Here is a 13,152-nt window from a genome sequence, read left to right as displayed (position 1 = left end):
TTCAGGAAGATTATATTGATGATGTAGCACGGTTCAGGAAGATTATATTGATGATGTAGCACGGTTCAGGAAGATTATATTGATGATGTAGCACGGTTCAGGAAGATTATATTGATGATGTAGCACGGTTCAGGAAGATTATATTGATGATGTAGCACGGTTCAGGAAGATTATATTGATGATGTAGCACGGTTCAGGAAGATTATATTGATGATGTAGCACGGTTCAGGAAGATTATATTGGTGATGTAGCACGGTTCAGGAAGATTATATTGGTGATGTAGGACGGTTCAGGAAGATTATATTGATGATGTAGCACGGTTCAGGAAGATTATATTGATGATGTAGCACGGTTCAGGAAGATTATATTGATGATGTAGCACGGTTCAGGAAGATTATATTGATGATATAGGACGGTTCAGGAAGATTATATTGATGTAGCACGGTTCAGGTAGATTATATTGATGATATAGCACGGTTCAGGAAGATTATATTGGTGATGTAGCACGGTTCAGGAAGATTATATTGATGATGTAGCACGGTTCAGGAAGATTATATTGATGATGTAGGACGGTTCAGGAAGATTATATTGGTAATGTAGCACGGTTCAGGAAGATTATATTGATGATGTAGCACGGTTCAGGAAGATTATATTGATGTAGCACGTTTCAGGAAGATTATATTGATGATGTAGCACGGTTCAGGAAGATTATATTGATGAAGTAGCACGGTTCAGGAAGATTATATTGATGATGTAGCACGGTTCAGGAAGATTATATTGATGAAGTAGCACGGTTCAGGAAGATTGTATTGATGATGTAGCACGGTTCAGGAAGATTATATTGATGATGTAGGACGGTTCAGGAAGACTATATTGATGATGTAGCACGGTTCAGGAAGATTATATTGGTGATGTAGCACGGTTCAGGAAGATTATATTGATGAAGTAGCACGGTTCAGGAAGATTATATTGATGAAGTAGCACGGTTCAGGAAGATTATATTGATGATGTAGCACGGTTCAGGAAGAATATATTGATGATGTAGCACGGTTCAGGAAGATTATATTGATGATGTAGCACGGTTCAGGAAGATTATATTGATGATGTAGCACGGTTCAGGAAGATTATATTGATGATGTAGCACGGTTCAGGAAGATTATATTGATGATGTAGCACGGTTCAGGAAGATTATATTGATGATGTAGCACGGTTCAGGAAGATTATATTGATGATGTAGCACGGTTCAGGTAGATTATATTGATGATGTAGCACGGTTCAGGAAGATTATATTGATGACGTAGCACGGTTCAGGTAGATTATATTGATGATGTAGCACGGTTCAGGTAGATTATATTGATGATATAGCACGGTTCAGGTAGATTATATTGATGATATAGCACGGTTCAGGTAGATTATATGGCCATCGGACCTGTACAAATAGTCCTTTGAAGAGAGTTATTCCGTGCAACGGAGCTTTGGTGTGCTCAGCTTTTTGATTAGGTTGAAATAGATTGATTTAAGTTGCTTCAACGGGTTGGTTGTCTCAAGACGGAAGTAGAGAACAAGGAAACACACACACACACACACACACACACACACACACACACACACACACACACACCCACCCACACACACACACACACACACAGCCCTCTCATTGGCTGAGCCCCCTCCCTGACATGCCCACTCCTTGTTACCTGGGCAACCACACCAGGGGGAGGAATATACCCACTCTCCCCTCTTCTCCATCGCCACCTCTCTCTCTCAAACACACACACACACACACACACACAGTGTTACAACAGTCGCCCTCTCTCTTCCTCCTTCACTCTCTCCTCCTCCTCTCTCTTTAAGTTTCCTCCCCCAATCCTTGACTTAACATGCTGCTTCAGTCTCACAGTGGAGACACTCAGAGAGCACCACAGAGAGAGACAGCAGCAGCAAACCACAGACAGCACTACTACAGTCCCCCTCTCCACCTCTTCTCTCTCCACTGCTACAGTCCCCCCCTCCACCTTTCCTCTCCACTACTACTGTCCCTCTCTCCACCTCTTCTCTCTCCCCTGCTACAGTCCCCCCCCCCCTCCACCTTTCCTCTCCACTACTACTGTCCACCTCTTCTCCACTTCTTCTCTCTCTGTGTCTCCCTTGTTCACCTTGTCAGGTCAGTGTGGATGTGAGATGGGTTGTGGATATTCCTCAACGACCAGCGCGGCTGGAGGAGGTGAGTGTGCTATCGACCTAGCGCTGCTAAAGGGGGGTGAACGTGTGTGTACAGTGTGTGTGTATGTGTATGTGAACAGTGTGTATTCTAGTGTGAGTGTGTGTGTGTGTGTGTATTGTATGTGTGTATACTTTACACGTGAGTTATTTATGTTGATGTATTTGGCATAAGGAATTATGTTTAGTTTTTCTACCAAACTCTCATTCTAGCGTCTCATACTGAGCTAACTGTCATAGCAACAATGAATAAGTGGGCTTTACAATAGAAAGCTATGGAAACAGGGCTTTACAATAGAAAGTTGTGGAAACAGGGCTTTGCAATAGAGAGTTGTGGAAACAGGGCTTTACAATAGAAAGTTGTGGAAACAGGGATTTTTCAATAGAGATTTGTGTTAACAGTTCTTTAAAATAGAGAGTTGTGGAAACAGGGCTTTACAATAGAGAGTTGTGTAAACAGGGCTTTACAATAGAGAGTTGTGTAAACAGTTCTTTACAATAGAGAGTTGTGGAAACAGAGTTTTATAATTATGGAGAGTTATGGAGTTTTTTTATGAATAGAGATGTAGGGTACAGAAGTACCTTCTGTGTACAGTATGTGGGCAATGATTTCTGTGTGTGTGTGTGTGCGCTCGCTCGCTCATTCAAGTGCAACCGTGTGTGTGTGTGTGTGTGTGTGTGCGTGTGTGTGTGTGTTTGTTTGTGTGTGTGTGCCGCTCGCTCGCTCATTCAAGTGCAACCGTGTGTGTACATGCTTGCCTGGCGTGTGTGTGTGTTTTGATTTGAAGCTAAACTAGTTGAATCAGACACACTGTCAGTTGGAATCAAAGCAGCAGTCTTGATGTCATTGATACGTCAACACTCTGAGGGGGAGGGGGAGAGGGGGAGAGGGGGAGATAGAGAGAGTTTCAGAAATCAAAGCCAATCGACATTACCCTTGAAATGCTTTCCCCTGACGTGATCATTATGGAAAGAGAAACCCTTATGAAAGGAGATGTTCTATGTTAGTTATATTCAGTATGTTGGGCCGATGTGCCTTGGGTTTGTTGTTCAATAGAAGGCATTTTCGACCTGTAATTCAACATGTAATGTTGTGTATGGAAAATGGATACTAGTGAAAATCAACAGGTAACGAGATTACCATAGACACCATGTCCTACTGATGTACTGGTTAACATCTACTACAGTTAACATATTATCAACTGTCACATGAACAACACCATCATATGGCTTGTTTACCTGGACTAACAGTAAACCACTAGTATAGCTGATGTTGATATGATGTGTTTACCTGGACTAACAGTAGACCACTAGTATAGCTGATGTTGATATGACGTGTTTACCTGGACTAACAGTAGACCACTAGTATAGCTGATGTTGATATGACGTGTTTACCTGGACTAACAGTAGACCACTAGTATAGCTGATGTTGAGGATATGACGTGTTTACCTGGACTAACAGTAGACCACTAGTATAGCTGATGTTGAGGATATGACGTGTTTACCTGGACTAACAGTAAACCACTAGTATAGCTGATGTTGAGGATATGACGTGTTTACCTTGACTAACAGTAAACCACTAGTATAGCTGAGGTTGAGGATATGACGTGTTTACCTTGACTAACAGTAAACCACTAGTATAGCTGATGTTGAGGATATGAAGTGTTTACCTTGACTAACAGTAAACCACTAGTATAGCTGATGTTGAGGATATGACGTGTTTACCTTGACTAACAGTAAACCACTAGTATAGCTGATGTTGAGGATATGACGTGTTTACCTTGACTAACAGTAGACCACTAGTATAGCTGATGTTGAGGATATGACGTGTTTACCTTGACTAACAGTAAACCACTAGTATAGCTGATGTTGAGGATATGAAGTGTTTACCTGGACTAACAGTAAACCACTAGTATAGCTGATGTTGAGGATATGACGTGTTTACCTTGACTAACAGTAGACCACTAGTATAGCTGATGTTGAGGATATGACGTGTTTACCTTGACTAACAGTAAACCACTAGTATAGCTGATGTTGAGGATATGACGTGTTTACCTTGACTAACAGTAAACCACTAGTATAGCTGATGTTGAGGATATGACGTGTTTACCTTGACTAACAGTAAACCACTAGTATAGCTGATGTTGAGGATATGACGTGTTTACCTTGACTAACAGTAAACCACTAGTATAGCTGATGTTGAGGATATGACTTGTTTACCTGGACTAACAGTAGACCACTAATATCAGCTGTTTCCTCCGTGTGTGTGTGTGTGTGTGTGTGTGTGTGTGTGTGTGTGTGTGTGTGTGTGTGTGTGTGTGTGTGTGTGTGTGTGTGTGTGTGTGTGTGTGTGTGTGTGTGTGTGTGTGTGTGTGTGTGTGTGTGTGTGTGTGTGTGATCTGATTTGATCTATCACAGCATTTGTTAGTCTCCAGCTATATCTGTTATGACTGAGGAGAGTGGTGCTCTGATGATTACCTGACCAGATATATCTGTTATGACTGGGGAGAGTGGTGCTCTGAGGTCTACCTGACCAGATATATCTGTTATGACTGAGGAGAGTGGTGCTCTGATGACTACCTGACCAGATCTATCTGTTATGACTGAGGAGAGTGGTGCTCTGATGATTACCTGACCAGATATATCTGTTATGACTGGGGAGAGTGGTGCTCTGATGATTACCTGACCAGATATATCTGTTATGACTGAGGAGAGTGGTGCTCTGATGACTACCTGACCAGATATATCTGTTATGACTGAGGAGAGTGGTGCTCTGATGATTACCTGACCAGATATATCTGTTATGACTGGGGAGAGTGGTGCTCTGAGGACTACCTGACCAGATCTATCTGTTATGACTGAGGAGAGTGGTGCTCTGATGACTACCTGACCAGATCTATCTGTTATGACTGGGGAGAGTGGTGCTCTGATGACTACCTGACCAGATATATCTGTTATTACTGAGGAGAGTGGTGCTCTGATGACTACCTGACCAGATATATCTGTTATGACTGGGGAGAGTGGTGCTCTGATGACTACCTGACCAGATCTATCTGTTATGACTGGGGAGAGTGGTGCTCTGAGGTCTACCTGACCAGATCTATCTGTTATGACTGGGGAGAGTGGTGCTCTGAGGTCTACCTGACCAGATATATCTGTTATGACTGAGGAGAGTGGTGCTCTGATGACTACCTGACCAGATCTATCTGTTATGACTGGGGAGAGTGGTGCTCTGAGGTCTACCTGACCAGATCTATCTGTTATGACTGGGGAGAGTGGTGCTCTGAGGATTACCTGACCAGATATATCTGTTATGACTGGGGAGAGTGGTGCTCTGAGGTCTACCTGACCAGATATATCTGTTATGACTGGGGAGAGTGGTGCTCTGAGGATTACCTTACCAGATATATCTGTTATGACTGAGGAGAGTGGTGCTCTGATGACTACCTGACCAGATCTATCTGTTATGACTGAGGAGAGTGGTGCTCTGATGACTACCTGACCAGATCTATCTGTTATGACTGGGGAGAGTGGTGCTCTGAGGTCTACCTGACCAGATATATCTGTTATGACTGAGGAGAGTGGTGCTCTGAGGTCTACCTGACCAGATATATCTGTTATGACTGGGGAGAGTGGTGCTCTGAGGACTACCTGACCAGATATATCTGTTATTACTGGGGAGAGTGGTGCTCTGATGACAGCCTGAGTACAGAATAGATGGGTGACTCAGGGACAAGATGCTTTCAACAGCACTCACAATGGGACAAAGGGCAAGCTCATGAACACTGAAAGCAGTCAAGGCTTCTCTGTTTCTCTGTTTTAAAAAGAAAAGGCAGTGGATGGGAGAGATTTCAGACCCACACACACGCATGCATGCTCACACACACACACACACACACACACACACACACACACACACACACACACACACACACACACACACACACACACACACACACACACACACACACACACACACACAGAGAGAGTGGTACTCAGCAATGTGTTGTGTTGGATTGGTCCTAAACATAACACCTTGTAGGCCAGTGACAAAAAAATCTCAATTGAATCCATTTTACATTCAGGCTGTAGCACAACAAAATGTGGAAAAGGTTAAGGGGTGTGAATACATCCCGAAGGCACTGTAGGTAGAGGTAGAGGTAGGCATAGCCGTGGGAAGTAGGGGTACTGAGTGTGCTGCAGCACCCGCTGTGATGATTTGGCTCAGTCGGTAGAGCATGGCACTTGCAATGCTATGATTGTGGGTTCGTTTCCCACGGGGGACCAGTACGAAAAAGTATGAAAATGTATGCACTCTGGATAAGAGTGTCTCCTAAAACGTATGCACTCACGACTGTAAGTTACTAAAACGCAAATGGAATGAATAAACCATTTCAGTTTTCACATAGAAATAAATTTAATTTGCAAAGTATTTCAAGAAACTGGAAAACATATATCAAGCAAGTATTTTTATATTCCACAAGCATTATCAGATTAATTGTTTTGTACAGATAATTATCAGACTCAAGTTACAAATGTAGGTAAACACTCAAATACATTTAGTTTTAAAAATATTGCAAAGTATAGCCGTCTGTAACACTGGGCCTTTACTAGTCCTGTATTAACAGACCTATATAGACGTCTGTAACACTGGGCCTTTACTAGTCCTGTATTAACAGACCTATATAGACGTCTGTAACACTGGGCCTTTACTAGTCCTGTATTAACAGACCTATATAGACGTCTGTAACACTGGGCCTTTACTAGTCCTGTATTAACAGACCTATATAGAGGTATGTAACACTGGGCCTTTACTAGTCCTGTATTAACAGACCTATATAGACGTCTGTAACACTGGGCCTTTACTAGTCCTGTATTAACAGACCTATATAGACGTCTGTAACACTGGGCCTTTACTAATCCTGTATTAACAGACCTATATAGACGTCTGTAACACTGGGCCTTTACTAATCCTGTATTAGAGGACCGTTCAATCATCTTAAATGAATATATCTTTGTTCTCACAGGTCCAGCTGAAGCCTCCAGAGAAGAAGTGTGAGTATGGTTGTCTCTCTGGCCTCAAGCCCATATTTCTCTCACTAATCTACTGCTTTTCAATTCTTAAGGGGGCACGAATGAGTGTACACTATTTGGGGAGTAGGGGGAATCGGCCGGTGTTGTTGTTGTCAGTATGACAGCCGTAGGTGGAGAATGTGTTGTTGTTGTCAGTATGACAGCCGTAGGTGGAGAATGTGTTGTTGTTGTCAGTATGACAGCTGTAGGTGGAGAATGTGTTGCTGTTGTCAGTATGACAGCTGTAGGTGGAGAATGTGTTGTTGTTGTCAGTATGACAGCCGTAGGTGGAGAATGTGTTGTTGTTGTCAGCATGACAGCTGTAGGTGGAGAATGTGTTGTTGTTGTCAGCATGACAGCCGTAGGTGGAGAATGTGTTGTTGTTGTCAGTATGACAGCTGTAGGTGGAGAATGTGTTGTTGTTGTCAGTATGACAGCCGTAGGTGGAGAATGTGTTGTTGTTATCAGTATGACAGCCGTAGGTGGAGAATGTGTTGTTGTTATCAGTATGACAGCTGTAGGTGGAGAATGTGTTGTTGTTGTCAGCATGACAGCCGTAGGTGGAGAATGTGTTGTTGTTGTCAGTATGACAGCTGTAGGTGGAGAATGTGTTGTTGTTGTCAGTATGACAGCCGTAGGTGAAATGTGTTGTTCTTGTCAGTATATAGAATATGTGGTTGTTGTAAGCTAATAGGTCATGTTCTTTCATTAAAGGTGAAGTACCTTCCACGTCACTGCTCTGTTTATCCCAGCCAGGCCTCACAAACATCCCCATCCGGTCTCACTCACACTCAGTCCTCACCTTGCCCACAGGGCCCTGGCTCTCAACTATGAAAGGAAAAACACAATTTCCTGGAATTAATGAGTCAGACATTAGTCAAATACTGTGGACTACTTCCCGATAAGCATATCGACAGTTAGGCAGAGTTCTCAACAAGCTGCCTGATAAACATATTGACAGGCAGGCCAAGTTCTCAACAAGCCTAGCTGGTCCCGTGTGGCTTTGTTGGTAGAGCACGGTGCTTGCAACGCCAGGGTTGTGGGACAATATGGGTTCGATTCCCACGGAGGACCAGTACGAAATAAAACAAGTGTGACTGTAAGTCGCTCTGGATAAGAGCCTCTGCTAAATGACTGAAAATAATGATAGCCAGGTCATCAATGAGACTGGTTTCGGCAGTGCTACAGAACTTCAACATAAACAGGTCTCTGGTGGAGAAAAGACCCCTAGACGGTGAACACCCATGAACACGCACATTTAGATATTGGACAGACCTGAGTTGATCACTATTTCCTAGCCATGCCATTCATTGACCTTTGTTTGATGTGACCATGTGTCAGAACTCCCGGGGGTGATGGACTTATCACTGACTGACTGACGTATTACTGACTGAGTTATTACTGACTGACTGAGTTATTACTGACTGACTGAGTTATTACTAACTGACTGAGTTATTACTAACTGACTGAGTTATTACTGACTGAGTTATTACTGACTGAGTTATTACTGACTGAGTTATTACTGACTGACTCAGTTATTACTGACTGACTCAGTTATTACTGACTGAGTTATTACTGACTGACTGAGTTATTACTGATTGACTGACTTATTACTGACTGACTGACTTATTACTGACTGACTGAGTTATTACTGACTGACTGACGTATTACTGACTGACTGAATTATTACTGACTGACTGAGTTATTACTGACTGACTGACTTATTACTGACTGAGTTATTACTGACTGACTGACTTATTACTGACTGACTGAGTTATTACTGACTGACTGACTTATTACTGACTGAGTTATTACTGACTGAGTTATTACTGACTGACTGAATTGTTACTGACTTACTGACTGATGATGTCATTTACAGCACAGAGGAGTCTGCACAAGAAGAAGAAAAAAGGATGTGAGTAACATTGTGTGTGTGTGTGTGTGTGTGTGTGTGTGTGTGTGTGTGTGTGTGTGTGTGTGTGTGTGTGTGTGTGTGTGTGTGTGTGTGTGTGTGTGTGTGTGAGTTTGTTGCTCGAAGGTCACTGTGATCAAGACCTGTCTATCTATGTCTTTCTCACTGTGTGTGTGTGTGTCCTCTTCTCTCAGGAACTATGGAGGTGTGTATGTGGGACTACCAGCAGACCTGAGCATTATGCCTCCTATCCAGATGGGAGCACACCAAGGTAACAGTCATACACAGATAGACTGAGTTTTGTTCTGACACAAGATGTGCTGGGTTTGGATGTGAGTTTGAGAGGATGTCCACGTCTCAATGTGTTTCTCAGCCTCCGTTATAGACACGAAGACTCTCAATTTCCTGTCAGGCCTTAGAGGTCAGGAGGAAGCATGAGAGAGTTCTGGTTAAAACACTTCTGACTGAGGAGGATCATTCTGAGGGAGAGGGATGTGGATCTGGTGGTGTGTTAGTGATCTGGTGGTGTGTTAGTGATCTGGTGGTGTGTTAGTGATCTGGTGGTGTGTTAGTGATCTGGTGGTGTGTTAGTGATCTGGTGGTGCGGGAGTGATCTGGTGGTGTGTTAGTGATCTGGTGGTGCGGGAGTGATCTGGTGGTGTGTTAGTGATCTGGTGGTGTGTTAGTGATCTGGTGGTGTGTTAGTGATCTGGTGGTGTGTTAGTGATCTGGTGGTGCGGGGGTGATCTGGTGGTGTGAGGGTGATCTGGTGGTGCGAGGGTGATCTGGTGGTGTGTTAGTGATCTGGTGGTGCGGGGGTGCGGGGGTGATCTGGTGGTGCGGGAGTGATCTGGTGGTGCGAGGGTGATCTGGTGGTGCGAGGGTGATCTGGTGGTGCGAGGGTGATCTGGTGGTGCGAGGGTGATCTGGTGGTGCGAGGGTGATCTGGTTGTGTGTTAGTGAACTGGTGGTGCGGGAGTGATCTGGTGGTGTGTTAGTGATCTGGTGGTGCGAGGATGATCTGGTGGTGCGGGAGTGATCTGGTGGTGCGGGAGTGATCTGGTGGTGCGGGAGTGATCTGGTGGTGTGTTAGTGATCTGGTGGTGTGTTAGTGACCTGCTGGTGCGGGAGTGATCTGGTTGTGTGTTAGTGATCTGGTTGTGTGTTAGTGATCTGGTGGTGCGGGAGTGATCTGGTTGTGTGTTAGTGATCTGGTTGTGTGTTAGTGATCTGGTGGTGCGGGAGTGATCTGGTGGTGCGGGAGTGATCTGGTGGTGCGGGAGTGATCTGGTGGTGTGTTAGTGATCTGGTGGTGCGGGAGTGATCTGGTGGTGCGAGGTTGATCTGGTGGTGCGAGGGTGATCTGGTGGTGCGGGAGTGATCTGGTGGTGCGAGGGTGATCTGGTGGTGCGGGGGTGACCTGTTGGTGCGGGAGTGATCTGGTGGTGCGGGAGTGATCTGGTTGTGTGTTAGTGATCTGGTTGTGTGTTAGTGATCTGGTGGTGCGGGAGTGATCTGGTGGTGCGGGAGTGATCTGGTGGTGCGGGAGTGATCTGGTGGTGTGTTAGTGATCTGGTGGTGCGGGAGTGATCTGGTGGTGCGGGAGTGATCTGGTGGTGCGGGAGTGATCTGGTGGTGCGGGAGTGACCTGCTGGTGCGGGAGTGACCTGCTGGTGCGGGAGTGACCTGCTGGTGCGGGAGTGACCTGCTGGTGCGGGAGTGAGTGATCTGGTGGTGCGGGAGTGATCTGGTGGGGTGGGAGTGATCTGCTGGTGCGGGAGTGACCTGCTGGTGCGGGAGTGACCTGCTGGTGCGGGAGTGACCTGGCGGTGCGGGAGTGACCTGGCGGTGCGGGAGTGACCTGGCGGTGCGGGAGTGACCTGGCGGTGCGGGGGTGACCTGGCGGTGCGGGGGTGACCTGGCGGTGCGGGGGTGACCTGGCGGTGCGGGGGTGACCTGGCGGTGCGGGGGTGATCCGGCGGTGCGGGGGTGACCCGGCGGTGCGGGGGTGACCCGGCGGTGCGGGGGTGACCCGGCGGTGCGGGGGTGACCCGGCGGTGCGGGAGTGACCCGGCGGTGCGGGAGTGATCCGGTTGTGTGTTAGTGATCCGGTTGTGTGTTAGTGATCTGCCGGTGCGGGGGTGACCTGTTGGTGCGGGAGTGATCTGGTTGTGCCGGAGTGATCTGGTGATGTGTGATATTGATGTCACTGCTACAGGTTATACACAGTGATGATGGTGTGTGTGGACGTGTGTGTGTGTGGACGTGTGTGTGTGGACGTGTTTAACTATTCTTGTGGGGACCAGAAGTCCCCACAAGAAAAGTAACCAAACAGAAATTGGACCAACTGGGGACATTTTGTTAGTCCCAGCAAAGTCAAATGCTATTTCTAGGGAGTTTAGGGTTAAGGTTAGAATTAGGGTTAGAATTATGTTAAGGGTTAGGAGCTAGGGTTAGGGTTAAGGTTAAGTTTTTGGGTAAGAAAATGTGTTAGGTTTAGGGGTCAGGGAAAATAGGATTTTGATTGGGACTGAATTGTGTGTGTGCGTGCGTGCGTGAGAGTGCACATTTGTGTGGTCGTGTGTGTGTTTGTGTCCCGTTGGGTGTTATAATGAGGAGACTGGGATCCTGTGGCAGGTAATTGGTAATGCCACTCTCCCCAGGGACTGGCTGAAGTGATGAGCACCTCAAGGAGGCTAGGGCTTACAGCCTTAATGAAGCAGCAGGTGTGTGGGGGTGTGTGTGTCAACGTCAAGTCCTAGTAATTTTCTCTTTTCTCCCCACAGATGAGTGAAGCATCATTGAAACAACTTTCACTAAAGGTATGATGTCAACAGCCCCGATCTCAATATCAGATGTCAATATCCTATGTTAAACTCTCTGCCTCAATCTCAGAAGTTCATCTTTTGGGACTCTCACACCCACTACAGAGAGAGAGAGAGGGAGAACCGTCAGGATAATGATGTCAGCAAGAATGAAGGAAGGAATTGTTCTCTTTGATCTCTGATTGGCTCCATGGGACCCAGTAGAACCCCTAGGGGACCAATCATCTCCCCCTCTCTCTCCATAGGAACTGAACTGGGATCAGTTTCTAAGGTGAATGATCAGACAATGAGTCAAATGCTCACCATGGATGTGACTGCTCAGGAATCAGCGTCGTGTTAATAGGCACAAAACGGAAGACAAAAGTCCAAAACGAAATGAAAGTGGGAGGTACTATCTGAACTTGTTCAATAAGAAATACTTGTTTTCATTTGTTCAACAAAATTTGAAAACAGGCACCCTAATGAACACGACCCAGGTCAAAGGGCATCACGGATGTTGGAGTCGGCATTCACCACTCAGGATCATGAGACAAGGCAACCTTCTACTCAGAACTAAATGTCAGACTGGATCAGATAGGCCTATTCAGATCTCAGCAATACCAAGAAACAAGACAAGACCTCTCTCAGAACTCATATTCAAATATTTCTTGATTTTTTTCTCTCTGTCTCTGAGTCAATAGTTCTCAGAAATTATCTCTATAGGAGCTGGATCAAATGTTCCCCATTTGTATCATTGGCCGAATAGAGAATAATCTTTCTTCACTCAATATGTAGGCATATGTACAGTCGTGGCCAAATGTTTTGAGAATGACACAAATATTAATTTCCACAAAGTTTGCTGCTTCAGAGTCTTTAGATATTTTTGTCAGGTGTTACTATGGAATACTGAAGTATAATTACAAGCATTTCATAAGTGTCAAAGGCTTTTATTGACAATTACATGAAGTTGATGCAAAGAGTCAATATTTGCAGTGTTGACCCTTCTTTTTCAAGACCTCTGCAATCCACCCTGGCATGCTGTCAATTAACTTCTGGGCCAGCCCATTGGCAGCCCATTTTTGCATAATCAATGCTTGGAGTTTGTCAGGATTTGTGGGGTTTTGTTTGTCCACCCGCTTCTTG

The 13,152-nt window shown here is 45.2% G+C and overlaps 1 long non-coding RNA gene across 1 annotated transcript; it reads left to right on the top strand.

Moving 5' to 3' along the window:
* The first annotated feature begins 1,901 nt into the window (after positions 1-1,901).
* LOC139533697 (uncharacterized) lies at positions 1,902-12,406 on the top strand. The gene is made up of 5 exons (XR_011666843.1): positions 1,902-2,224; positions 7,248-7,275; positions 9,173-9,208; positions 9,400-9,476; positions 11,992-12,406. It is a non-coding gene; the product is annotated as an uncharacterized lncRNA (long non-coding RNA).
* The last annotated feature ends 746 nt before the right edge of the window (positions 12,407-13,152 follow it).

The sequence above is a fragment of the Salvelinus alpinus genome, chromosome 11 (assembly GCF_045679555.1).
Source record: "Salvelinus alpinus chromosome 11, SLU_Salpinus.1, whole genome shotgun sequence".
NCBI lineage: Eukaryota > Metazoa > Chordata > Actinopteri > Salmoniformes > Salmonidae > Salvelinus > Salvelinus alpinus.
This window is presented reverse-complemented; position numbering and strand designations above follow the sequence as displayed.